This window comes from Neovison vison, chromosome 13, assembly GCF_020171115.1.
Source record: "Neovison vison isolate M4711 chromosome 13, ASM_NN_V1, whole genome shotgun sequence".
Classification (NCBI taxonomy): domain Eukaryota; kingdom Metazoa; phylum Chordata; class Mammalia; order Carnivora; family Mustelidae; genus Neogale; species Neogale vison.
In genome coordinates this window covers 98,495,586-98,509,589 of record NC_058103.1, presented here as the reverse complement: position 1 = coordinate 98,509,589, position 14,004 = coordinate 98,495,586, and the positions used below count along the sequence as shown (strand labels likewise).

The following is a 14,004-nucleotide window of genomic DNA, read 5'->3' as shown; positions in this document are numbered from 1 at the left end:
AACCCATAGGGAAATAGCTCTTCTACATTGGCCTTGGCAATGATTTTTTGGATATGATACCAATGCTCAGGCAACCAAAGCAAAAATAAACAAGTGGGACTACATCAGACTAAAAAGTTCTACACAGCGAAGGAAACCATCTACAAAATGAAAAGGCGGTTTATGGATTGAGAGAAAATATCTGATAGGAGGTTAATATCTGTAATATATTAAAAAAAACACAACTCAACAACAGAAAGACAAACAACCTCATTTATAAGTGAGCAAAGAATTTGAATAGGCATTTTTTCCAAGAACAGCATACAAATGGCCAAGAGATACATGAAAAGGCACTTACCATCACTTATCATCAGAGAAATGCAAATCAGAACCATAATAAGATACCACCTCACACCTGTTCAGATGGCTAATGTCAAATAATAAAAGATAAGAAGTATTGGCTTGGATGTAGAGAAGAGGAAATCCTCAGGCACTATTGGTGGGCATGTAAATGGGTGCAGCCATTATGAAAAAAAGTGTGGAACTTCCTCAAAAAACTAAAAATAGAAATCCTGCATGGGAGGGGCCTGGGTGGCTCAGTCATTAAGCATCTGCCTTTGGCTCAGGTCATAATCCCAGGGTCCTGGGATCGAGGTCTGCGTTGGGCTCCCTGCTTAGCCAGAAGCCTGCTTCTCCCTCTCCCACTCGTCTTGCTTGTGTTCCCTCTCTCACTGTGTCTCTCTCTGTCAAATAATTAAAATCTTAAAAAAAAAATTCCATATGATCCAGCAATTCCTCCTCTGATACACAGCCAAAGAAAATGAAGTCAGTACCTTGAATAGATAAATTTGCAACCACCATGCTTACAGCATGATATACAATAAGCAAAATATGGAAGCATCCTAAGAGTCCGTCGGATGAACGGAAACAGAAACTGTGATATGCTTGTGATGCGTTTGTATATGTGGAATGGAGCGTGACTCCACCTTAAAGAAGGAGTTCCTGTAACTTGTGACGATGTGGATGAACCTGGAGGGCATTATGTGAAGTGAAACGAGCCAGGCACAGGAAGAAAAAAAATGCACAATCTCACTTACGTGTAGAGTCTAAAAGAGCCAAATTCATAAAAGCAGAAAGCAAAATAGTGGTTACCAGGGGTGGGGTGGAGGGATGGGGAGATGGTCAATGGGTACAGAGTGGCAGTTCTGTAGGATGAGTAAGTCTAAAGACAGCATGGTGACCATAGTTAATCGTATTGTATCGAATACTGGGAATTTGCTAAGAGAATAGATTTTAGGTGGTCTCATCACACACGCCCACACACAAGGTAGGTGTAGAAAGATGGGTATGTTAATTAACTTGGCTATGGTGATCATTTCACTACCTATATGTATATCAAATCATTATGTTTTACACCTTAAATGTATACAATTATTATTTTAAAATAAAATAAAATAACTTTTTAAATGAGTCGCTTGATTAAGTTGCATCTGTTTAGGAACCATAAGATGTCCAGATCAGACTTGGTGTATGCCCTCCATTTCTTATTTCCTGAAACTGACCATTGGAGAGCACATGATATACTGAAGGTCATACATCCTCCCTAATTTCCCATCCTTCCCTACCCTTTTTCCCCCTCCCCACAAGCACCCTGTGCCTTTAAGTTCTATTGGTAGACACCTGATCTCAGGCTAGATCTGCCCATCTTCTGTGCCTGGGGGTACGTCTCTCCCAGGGTCCCATCTGTCAAGAAACTGATGTTTTCATTTTCCTTATTCAAATGGCATATCACCTGGCAGAGTACGATACTCTACTCCCCAGTAGAAGAACTCCAGCTTCTGTGAGGCAGGTTTGGGAGGTCAGTATGGCATCAGGCTAGTCCAGAATGTTCACATCTAGAAACAGAGTGTCATAGTGAAAACGGACCTTAGACGGACCATTCTGTCCCCGGACTGCAACTCTGAGTCGCCAACAAACACCCAGACATGCAGGGCAGCACCTTTCACTCGACACCCTGGAAGGGGCCAAGAAAAGGACCCAAGAGGGAGAACAAAAGAAGCACTTTGCACAAAGCTTTATTTGTGTTAGCAAAAAATCGGGAAACATTCCATGTACATTCCATGAACATGTCATGGAACAACAAGTAAGCTAAGCCAACTGCCATTCATGAACACGAGGATATGTGCCCCAGCCGTGAGCATGATAATGGGACCAGCTGTCCATATATAGATGCATATGAGTTCACCGTGATTTCACCTGTTCCGTTGTATTCATTTTTTTTTAAAGATTTTATTTATTTATTTGACAGACAGAAATCACAAGTAGACAGAGAGGCAGACAGAGAGAGAGGAGGAAGCAGGCTTCCTGCTGAGCAGAGAGCCCGATGCGGGGCTCGATCCCAGGACCCTGAGATCATGACCTGAGCCAAAGGCAGAGGCTTCAACCCACTGAGCCACCCAGGCGCCCCTCCGTTGTATTCATTTTTATATATATTTTTTGAATTACAATATTTTTCTTAGATTATAAAAATGATACATGATCATTCTAGAAGTCTGGAAAATCAGAACACTGTAAAAATGGAAGTAAAATATCACCCTTTATCCCACCCTCTCAAGGTACTACCCTTGGCATTTTAGTACTTCTTTTACTTAGGTTGTCTTTTTCCTTTGTGTGTATATGAGTATATCTTACCCTGTGCATTTACTATTATAACATTATATCAAGAGAATTTCTCCATGGTGTTATTTATACCATATTTCATTGATTATAATATTTTACATTTTATGATCCTTGAAATTGCAATGTATTTTAATTGATAGAATGTTATAGTAAATTATTTTTTTTCCTCTGAAAACATAAAATAATGGTCAGTTCTAGAAGTACTTGAATTGGGTTTGATGAAATATGGTTAAATGCTTTGAAAGCATGAATTTATGCTTGTATAACTGTCTATCTGTTACAAATATGAATATACTGGATTTTTTGTTAAAATGGCAGTATCGTAGCCAATGAGGTTTATCCGAGGCGCGATTATTGCTAATTGAGATTATTTTAATATATTCATTTGAGAGAGAGCACGTAAGCAGGGGATAGGGTAGAGGGAGAGGGAGGAGCAGACTCCCTGCTGAGCAGGGAACCCAGTGCTGGGCTCCGGGACCATGACGTGAGTCAAAGGCAGACGCTTAACCAACTGAGCCACCCCAGCTGCCCCAATATACTTGATTTTATCAGCCTTTTATTATTGAACATTTAGGTGGGTCCCACTTTCTACTCTTAAGAAACATCCAGTATGTGAAATGTGTCCACATTGCTCATTGTTTATTGGGGTGGATTCTTAAAAATAGATACAATGAGGCAAAATGAACGAAGCTTTTTAAAGGCTCTTGATGGCTTTTCCATGTACATGTTGGCAAGGACCAGAAGTGAATATAGAGGGATGAAGATGGGCATTGCATTTAGCGAGTTCTCCTTATTCTCTTTGCATTTCTTTGTGTGTAGATGTCAAAATGATGATCATAAGGACAAATCACCAGTGAGTGGCTCCATTTATTTATGGGGGGGCGGTGTGCAGGGAAGAGGGAGAGGGAATGCAAAAGACTAGGAGACTGAGAAATACCCAGCACTGCCGGGGAGCCCGCAAATACTGGAATGGATGATGTAGGAGTGAGTGCTCTGATCTGAGGTCTGAGGTGGGCAGGAGAGCTGTCGGGGTGATGGGAGGTCTTTATTTGCATACTTCTGAATTCCTGGGAGCTGGGCTGTTCCACCAGTTGGTAACAACATCCAGAAAGCACATTGAGCAGGGTGGGGCCGGGACACCTGGGTTCTAGCCTCGGGCTGCTGGTAACTTGCTTTCTACCTAACTTTGAACACATGACTTGCCCCCTCCTGCCTCAGTTTCCTCCTTTGTAAATGACGGAGTGAGATTAGATGATCTTTGGGAAACCTCCAGTGTGAAGATCTATAGCTTGGGCATGCCCAGCCTATGAGGAGAGACAGAGGGCAGTGGCTGATTTATCCCTCACCTCAGCCCTCCCCACCCCAGCAAGGAACGCACTTGTTCCTTCGGTCCTAGAACAAGTTTCTGGGCGTCCGTTACCGAGGCAGAACGTTAGAGCCATTAACCTGAGACTGCACAGGGAATTGGTATGGCCAGTTCCCTCCCTAAGTGCACCAAAACAGAGGACTCCTGAGAAACCCACCAGTCTTCTCCTCTTGCCTGGAAGTTCCAGGAGAGGCCCTGGGCGTGACGGAAACCTTAAGTCCTGGCTTGTGTGCCTTATCCTCACCCGCCTCTCTGAATCACAAGTCACACACTACCCTCTCCACCGGGGTCAGTAAAGAGTGAGAAACAGAGCTTAGAAACAGGATCTTTTTTTTTTTAAGATTTTATTTATTTATTTGACAGAGAGAGAGAGATCGCAAGTAGGCAGGGAGGCAGGCAGAGAGAGGAGGAAGCAGGCTCTCCACGGAGCAGAGAGCCCGAGGCGGGGCTCCATCCCAGGACACTGTGATCATGACCTGAGCCGAAGGCAGAGGCTTTCACCCACTGAGCCACCCAGGCGCCTTAGAAACAGGATTTTGATTAGGGCTGCTCTTTAAAGACTCAAAGTGGCATAAATGAAGTTGAAGTTAGCTTGGGGTCCTCTTTGAGCGGGCTCCGATGTCCAACTGCTGCTGTCCCTGCTTTTTAGCGCCGAACTGCTCTGAGTTTAGTTCCACGGCTATTGTTTCATTTGTGGTGGGTTGTTTCGTCAGCCACCCGTGAGCGGCACTTATCTGCATACTTGAAACCTAGAATTTTTCACTAGCCACTGTGTCTTGAAGTGTCATCTGTGGACGACCTGCGCTGGACTCTCTGAGGTACATGTTAAGACGCAGAGTCCTGGGCTCTCGCCCAGATCTTCTAAATCAGTCTCCGGGAGCGGGCGGAATAAACATCTCCATGCCAGGGAGAACCTCTGAACGCATTTTTAACACGTTTGCCAGGTGGTTCAACAACAAATCTCACGGACCCTTATTGTCAAAGCACCCATGTATGTCATTGCCCAATTCTGCTTATCCGAGTTGGGCTGCGGGTGGTTGACTGACTTAAATACGCTGCAAGAGAAAGGGTGCTGTTTTAGCACATAAAATTGTGCATGGCTTCTTTTAAGAACGTTGTCGTTGATTCTTAGTCTCTTGGTCTCTGTTACCCCACGTTGCTCTTCCGCTGATAATAGGTGTCCAGGTATGTGAGGGGTCTGTGTGCCACCCCAAATCAGAAACCATTGCCCAAGACCCCAAAGAGCACCCTAGACCCTGATGGGCGGTAACAGCTGATGGAGGAAACTCTTTTAAAGAAGGAGCATGAGGACCAAGACAGGTACGGGTCCTAGAGGACCTTCACAGGTCACCAGGGAGAAGCAGCCAAGCCTGTGAGCCAAGGATGGGGCTGGAGGTTGTCCTTGGAAGGTGGCTGGGAGGATTTCAGGACTCCAGGGGCTGTCTGGGGACGGCCTTCCTCTACCCTTGCACTGTGTGTTGGGGGAGGGGCCGGTTCCAGGGCCCCAGCAGGCCCTTTATCCGCTGCCCTCAGCTCTGACTGGAGCATTGTGTCCTGGTTGTGTCCCTCACAGCCTCTTAGTGACGGGCTTGTTGTCCAAGATGGGCCCGCGGCTGGTCCGGGCCTGCGCCCATGTATTATGCATCAACAGCTCAGACAAAGCTTCTGTGTGTGGGAGCCCGGTAGGGTGGAGGCTTGGGCCCCCGCAGAGTTCTGTTTACCAGGCACTGGACGCCCAGAGGGTGGGATGGTGGCGGGCGCCGCCAATAGAGGAGATGGGATTCGCAGTGAGGTCAATGAGCGGAGAGAGGTGTGGTGTCATGAATGGCAATACGGGCCTTCCTGGCTGAAACGGGAAGGATGGCCTACTTCAAGTTCACGGCAGCCAGGGAAAGAGTCCCGCCACCTCCCAGGGCTCCCAGGCTTGCTCTGAATACACTGCTGGGTCATGAGCAGAGGCTGTTTGGCTAACCCAGGCCCCAGCGAGCCAGTAATTCCCGGGGTCCCCTGTGGGGGCACCCAAGGGCCTCAGGCCCACAGGAGACAGGACGAATGCCAACCTCCCTGATCAGAATGGGGCTGAGACAGGTGTGGCTCCTCTCTGTGCCACCGAACTTGGGGGTGTGGAGCGTGGCAACAACACAGCAGATGTTTGTGGAATGAGCAAGGGTTTTTGAGCCTTCGTGGTGGACCCAAAGGTTCGGGCTCAGAGGGGAAGCAGAGAGAAGATGCATAGCCTCCCTCTTACACTTACCGCCCGATGGGAGATACAGATCTGACCTAGAAGAGGAGGGAGATGAGACTGGCATTTTATTTATTTCTTTTGGAAGCTTGATTTATTTATTTGAGAAGGGGGAGGGGCACAGGGAGAGGAAGAGAGAGTCTTAAGCAGACTCCACTCTGAGCACAGAGCCCAACAGGGGCTCCATCGCTCGATCCTGAGATCACCACCTGAGCCAAAACCAAGCCTGACACTTCACCTGACTATGCCACCCAGGTGCCCCCAGAGACTGGCATTTCAGAGCCTCCACTGAGAGTCAGACCTGCCAGGAGGTTAACACGCAGGGATCGCTCCCTCCGGTCTGCAACCCTGCCCAAGGGAGATCTTTCCTCCACTCTGGGCTGGAAGGACCCGTTGTCCCCTGCCCGGGGCTCTGATCGGAGCGCATCGTGAGAGCTGAGCTCCGTTAAGCACTCTCCCCCTGCTGAGACAGCCCGGAATGTCTCCAAAGCGTGTGCTTTGGGCGTACCTGGATTGCTCTGGGAGCCAGGACTAATCAGAATTCTCTCAGAAGACTTTGCAAAATAATAAGCTTGCCTCTTCTCCAGCACCCAGATGCTGGTGTGCATTTATAAGGGGGAGGGGGGGCTACCAATCTTGGGCAGGATGTATAGAGCTCGAAAAAGCTCCCCCGTTGTCCTAGTTCCTTCCCAGACAGAAATTTAGCCTTATTTTTAGTCTTATTTATAGATTTTAGAATTTTACCGTGACTCCAACAAAAGAACAAGGCTTTGTTCAGGGTCACCCAGCCCCCAAGTGTGGGGAGGGGGCTTGCCTGCTGCCTGGCCTGCTGGCCTCTCTGCCGTGCCTCACTCCCTTAGAAGCAGGTGGCTGCCCTCGATCAGATTCAGACCCCTCGCTGGAAGCTGTGGGCGACTGGGTGAGTCTCCGAGGCCGTGGTTGGGAGGATCCTGAGTAGCTGTGAGCGTGGCCATGTCAGCACGTGGGCCTCAACTGGAGCCAGGAATCCCATGCCGCAGCCCTCTGTGAGAGTCCCCGTGTCAGGACCTGGCACCCCCCAGGGCCCGAGATCCAGGTCTTGCTTCCTGGGCACCGAAGGGGGGTCACGGCAGACACCGTGGATGAGGGAGGATTATGGTGTGCTGACGTGCTTTTGGTTCCGGAACCAAACACGCAGGCAGACCCGTTCCAAGGAGGAGGCTTTCAGAATGGCGGTTCTGGAAGGAGGATGTGGGAAAGGCCAGCCTGAGGGGAGAACGCTGTGTGTGTGCACGGGAGTGTATGTGCATATCTGTAGACGCGTGTACATGTGTGTGTGGACATGCAGGCCTGCATGCTCCTGTGCAGAAGTGTGTGTGTGTGCGTGTGTGTGTGCGCGCGCGCGCATGTGCATGTGTGTGTGTGTGCGTGTGTGTGTTCATTCACAGCAAATTCTGTGATCCCGGGTGACAGGTGCCTGGCCCATCTCATTGATGGACGAAGGAAATAGGATTAAATCCTTGAAGGATCTGAGTGTGGGGCTGGGGAGTGTGGACATTCTTCTCCTAGTAGAGGGACATTGAAAGTGTTAGAGCAGATTCATGGTCGGAGGTGTTTTGTTTTTATTCAGAAGAAATCTCAGAGGATGAAATAAAGGGTTTCGGGGAGAGGGGAAGGGGAGGGATGAATGTATGCACGGACTAACTTACCTTCTTGTTTACTTCTCCCAACCACCACCAACCTGGAGAGCAGTAACCATGGTTACCAGTTGAGGCTCCAGGGCTCTGAGGGGTTAAGAAAATGGGCCAGGAATTGTTGGGACTGAGTCACAGCTGGCCTCTGTTTTCCCATGACAGTCAGCTCCCTCCCGCTCAGCAAAGCAAGACAAGTCTCTATCCCAGCTCAGGTAGTCCTGGGGACTGGCACTGGAGGTGGAGGGGGAGGAGAGGCTGCTGGACCACTGTGACCTCTTGTGTCTGCAGGTGGCTCAGCATCACCTCTCAGTCTCAAAAGGACCTTTGTGCCTTTCCAGGCGCTCTTCTGTCTAATGCACTATTTGTCCTGTCTTCTCTCTTGGTCTGGGAACCAAGGGACTTGGTTTTAGTCCCAGTCCTGCCACTAGCCTGCTGGGTGACCTTGAGCAAGTCACTTGCCCTCACTGGGCCTCCACATTCCCACTTCTGAAATGAAGAGCAGGGTGTGCACTTGTCTGGGGGTCTGTGTGCAGGGGTGTGAGCCTGTGCCTCTGTGTGTTCATTCTCGGCCACCCAGACGGACTTGAGGCCTTTCTTTACCACGTTCCCTCCCCGTGGGGTGGACAATGCCGGTATCATCGCTCCTGTCTCCTGGAAGATGAACATCGCGTCTTGGGAAGGGGGTGCTGAGTAAGTGGGGACTAAGCCGTATCATTCTTTTCTACCCACACCTGACAACCTCAATTCTGAAATCCATCCTGGGTGGCCCCCTTCTAGCTGGGTGGGTCCTGTGGCTGAACACAGGGACTGAATCTCAGGCTCAGTACGTTATTCTGAATTACTGGATTTTCGGTTCACTTCAGTAATGTTTACTGAAAAACAAAAACAAAAATAATAATGTTTACTGAGTGTCTACTATGTGCCGAGCTCCATGCTAAGTCCTGGGGACACAGAAGTGAACCTGACTTTGTCCCCGCCCTCTAGGAACCCACAATTAGTGCTGTAGCACTCAGATAGTTTTGTGGCTATGACTCCTGGATGAAAATCACCTTATGTTGTGGCCACAAGCACACACACAAATACTTATATTACATATATAAAACCAAATCACAAGGCAGGCCATGCACTCTGATATTTTTTAGTCTTTTCTACTCTGTCTCATTTTTTTTTCCAGTGCTGGTATCATCCTGCCACTTTGATTTCATAACCTGCTGGTAGGAGGTGACCCTCCAGTGTGAGAAACATGGGTTGAATGTTGCGTCTGGTGTGTATATGAAATTGCATATAAATTACGTGCTGTGGGAAATGAGAGGAAGGCATGGGTTCTTTTGATGGGGACAATCAGGGAAGGCCCCTGGTTCAAATGGCACTTGAGCGGATGAATGATAGGATTTTGGTCTGCAGAAAAAGGGGAAAGCCAGCTAACCCGAGGCAACAGCACTAGCACAGGCCAGGAGACAGTAGTGCTCCAGGCAGAGCTCACAATGAGGTTCGAAAGCAAACGCTTTACCTGGTGTGCCATACTCAGTTCCCATAATAATTCTAGCAGGCGAGAACTCCTTGTATCTTCATGTCATGGATGCAGAAATTGAGACTCAGAGAAGTTATGTAACTTGCCAAGGATCACATAGCTAAAAGTGATAGAGTCCAGATTTGCACTCAGGCAGTTCCACAGAGATTAAATGAAGTTCCTAGAGATGGGACCCTAAAGATATTTGGGGACTAATTCATTGGGATGCTTGAATACAAGCCTGAGAATGTTTAATTTCATTCTGGAGGTAAGAGAAAAAAAAGTTACACATTTTTCAAAAAGGAAAGTGACAGGATCACATGGGGAAAGATCACCAGCATAGGAGATGGGCTCAAAGAGAGACAGGGACACCTGTCAGAAGACGGGAGCAGCATTTTTCTGCTCAGGTCAGCCGACCCAGAGACCATTATGTCACATTTATCTCATTGCAGTTAAGGACTTGGCTCATATATCATATGAAAGGAGAATAAGTCATATTTCCCTTTTTACCTTGGCTGCTAGGAAGCTCAGAGTTCCAATCCATGGCACTCTTTCATGGAACATTTGTGGATTCCAGTGGGCCTTTTATGTACTCATTTTGTCTTGCCTTAGTTCTCCTACCCTCACTTTCCTTTAAACTGAATTTCATCACTACTTGATTTTTTGCCCCACTATAATGTATGCATTTTGAGCAGGCTTTAAATGAAACATAAGGGAAACACACTGAAGCAACTGGAGAGGTTTTGCTTTGTTTTGTTTTGTTATTGTTTTTGTTTTGCAGGCAAGATTGGAGCTCCTGGAGAGTAGGGATTGGCTTACCATCTCCCTCTGTTTCTCAAAGAACTGACACAAGCCACCAGTGATGTACAAGATGTTTTCACTGGGGCCTGGATAAATATGGTTTGGTTTAATTGTGACATATTTATTTAATGTGTTGTAGAAAAATGTAGCTAACACATTGAACCAGTTCCATCACAGATAAAATTCCTTAGAATGAGGTTCAAGCATATATTTAAATTTTAGAGAGGGTCAACTTAAACAATATTCTTTAAACAATTCTTATTTTTAAGTAATCTCTACACCCCACGTGAGGCTTGAACACACAACCCAGAGATCAAGACTGAGCCAGCCAGATACGCCTAAACAAAATCCTTAAATAAATATGGCTCAGATGATTTATAGAGATGGCAAAACAGTGTTGGCAGTGGTCCATAAATTATGAAGTTTGGCAAACAGGAATTCATATTAGGCCCTCATCTGACAAATGACAAAACAGAAGCCCAAAAAACCCTTGTCCTTGGGTCCTGCAGGTTATTCTTAATCTACAGAAGTAAAGAGAGCTTTCCCCTTCCAGCCTCATTTGGCCCCACATTGTGCTTCTGAACCCTTTCTTACATTTCTGTCTTTTAGTTACTTACTCCTTTTACCCCAGTAAACACTCCCAGAGCAGGAATTATTGTTTCTCCCATTTCGTGGTTGGACAAACTGAGCCCCAAGGCAGAGGCAAGTCTGCCATCAACCAGCCAGCTACGGACTGACCCAGGTTAGAATGGTTCCAGGCCTTCCCACTGGGTGTCAGACGGAGTCAGGCGGGGAGCCAGTTTCTGTGTTGAAATCCCCCAACCAGTGTAGAAAGTCGGCTGGATGAAATCAAGCAGTCCGCTGGCCTGTCTCCACTCGGAAGGAGCCTGACCTGGACATCGCTGCCCAGTCCACGCTGCCCCACCTCTGCTCCACTTCCGGGAAGACATAGCTTTCCGAAGGAGCCCAGATGTTCCTGCTGGCGTACTGATGGGCTTGGTTCTCCACTCTGTGGGGATGGATGACATCAGCCATGAACGCACTCAGCTCTGGCTGACGTGCACCTGTGGGCGCCCTGTGTGGGACCCTCCTGGCCACGAGTAATGAGACCATAGCATTTACTGGGCTTCTTTGCCTTGCCAGCCCCTGTGCTCACAGACGGAAGCTCACATTGAATGAGACACAGCCGTTGGCCCTGGGGACTCACAGTCTAGTGAGGGAGGCAGGCACATAAACAACTAGCCAGAGAACAATGCAGTAAAAGCTGGAACGGAGAAATGGACCAAGGGAGGGAGGGACCAGCTCTGCCTGCCGGGGATCAGAGAGGCTCCATGGAGCAGGATACACCCTAACTGAACTATGCCCTTGAATGGGGTTTGCCAGGAGAAGAGGAGAAGGCATTCCCAATGAGGGCCAGCCAGAGCAAATGCCTGGAGGTGACCCGGAAGGGACCTGTTTGGCTGGGATACCCAGCTGACTGCGGTCTTTGAGGAGAGGAGCTACAAAGGTGGGTTGAAACCATCCGCAAGCTGGGGCCCCTGCGCTGCTTAGGCTGAGGCAGGAGCCCGCCGCTGGCGAGGATTCCGCACTGCCGTGGACCTGGAGACCGGCACAACTGCAACTGAGGGGACAGTGTGCCAAGGGCAGGTGAGGGCTGGGCTGGAAGCAGCCTTTTGAGGACAAGTGGCGCTCACTTGGTTTGGTTTTTGGTTTGTGTTAGGGACACAATGTGGCTCACGAGGCCAGGCTCTGGAGCCAGAAAGAATGAGGTTCAAAGCCCAGCTTTGCTTCTGCCAACCATGTGACCTTGAACATGTCGTTTTACCATCTCAGCCTTGGTTTTCCATCTTTAAAATGGGAATAGAGGGGCGCCTGGGTGGCTCAGTGGGTTAAGCTTCTGCCTTCGGCTCAGGTCATGATCCCAGGGTCCTGGGATGGAGCCCCGCATCAGGCTCTCTGCTCAGCGGGGAGCCTGCTTCCTCCTCTCTCTGCCTGCCTCTCTGCCTACTTGTGATCTCTCTGTCCAATAAACAAATAAAATCTTTAAAAAAATTTTTTAAAAAATGGGAATAGAAATCCTTCCTCTTAGGAGAACTCAAGGAGATCAAGTGAGAGGAGGATTTAGCCCAAAGCCTGGTTTGTAGTGAGTGCTCAGTGTGGTGGGTGCTACTGCTGTTGGCAATGATGGCGGCAACTGCTCAGTGAGTGGGTGTGCAAGATGGACTTGAGTGTGTGCAAGTGTGGACTTGAGGGTCTTCTTGAGACCATCTGTCCAGGTGGAGTCTGTGACCACAGCGTGAGGAGGCAAGGGCTGGTTTTATACGCACTTGAGTGTGAGTCTGCTAGACAACATTTTACTGAGGGCTGCTGGTGGCTGGAAGGATGAGATGAGTGAGTCTGTCATTCTCTGAGGTGGAAGACCCTTGAAGTGTCATTCAGTTTAACCTGAACCTGATGTGGAAGTCTGTCTCTGACACCTGTACCAAAGGATCTTCCAATGTCATTAATTGCCTCCAGAGATGGGAAACTCACCACTTATAAATGTCCATTCTGTCATTGGACTTCCCTGGCTACTCAGTAGAAATAAAAGTGTCACCCCTATGGAGTGCCTGCAGAACTGAAGCAACTGGACTGAGATCCTGGGCCCTTTGCACACCCTGGGAAAGTCGTTCGGGAACCCTGGCAGTGTCCAGCATGTGCAAGCTGACACCCGTGACCTCTGGCCCTCCCCTCCCACAGCCATATTTGCCCTGCATCTTCAGCCCTGCCCTGCCTTAGCCCAAGAGGACAGAAATGGATGAAGTCAGCCTCTCCCAGCAGGGATGTACACTGAGGCCAACCCTGATGATGTCCAGGAGTCATCATCGCTGGCAGCGGGATGGACTCTGATGGGGGACGCCAAGGGCAGCCTGCAGATTTCTTTGCTCCAGAAATCCCGTTGGTCTTCTCCATCCTGGGCCCCAGGAACCTGGAGCAAAGATGTCAGCAGCTCCTCTGCAGTCGGGCACAGGGAGCGCAAATGGTCTTCTTAGTCACTGGCTGGAGAGGAAACCCTTGCTGAACCCTCCCTCTGTGCCCAACCCCTCCTCAGCTCGGCCTCCAGTGAAAAGGAGGGGTGGTGGAAGGCAGGAGAGATGGACCCAAGGACCAGGTCTCAGGTCGTGCCCCTGCCCCACCCTGGCAGGTGACCTCCCCTCGATTTCTGATTCTCTTATCTCATCCGATAAATGGGGATTAAGAAAGCCGGCTTCCTGGTTTAGATGAGGTAATCCATATCCCGGTGCCCTACCAAGGTTAGACAGAATCCACGGAGAACGCGATCACCAACACGAACAGTAATGGGGATGCACAGATCATTAGAATCTTCGAAAAGTACCATTCACAGACTTTTCCCCAGCCCAAACTCCTATCAGGAGCCACTGTCTCCAAGGCCCAGAACCCATATACCACACTTCTCAAATATTAGGGTTACACTGGAATTACCCAAGGGGCTTTTTAAACATTAGCCTGGCAGCTTCCTGGGTCTGGCCTCTGGATTTTAATTCAGTGGATGTAGGGTGGAGCCGGGGGTCTCTGTTTCTCCTCCAGTGTTAGTGGCTGAAGGCCACATCTTCCCAGAGTGGGGCACACCACCAGACAGGTGGCAGGGTGCCCGGGGATACCTCCTCTGTGCTGCACGACCTTAGACTGCCTGCTCCAGGTGTCCAGAGTGTGACACGGTGGGAGGAAAGAGACCCTGTCTCCTCAGCCTACC

At 48.8% G+C, this 14,004-nt stretch overlaps 1 protein-coding gene and 1 pseudogene across 2 annotated transcripts in view; both read left to right on the top strand.

The window, feature by feature from the left end:
* CORO2B (coronin 2B) overlaps positions 1–14,004 on the top strand; it is a 128,078-nt gene that overhangs the window by 30,873 nt on the left and 83,201 nt on the right. The window lies entirely within an intron of this gene.
* Positions 2,958–3,041, top strand: LOC122894855 (annotated as a pseudogene).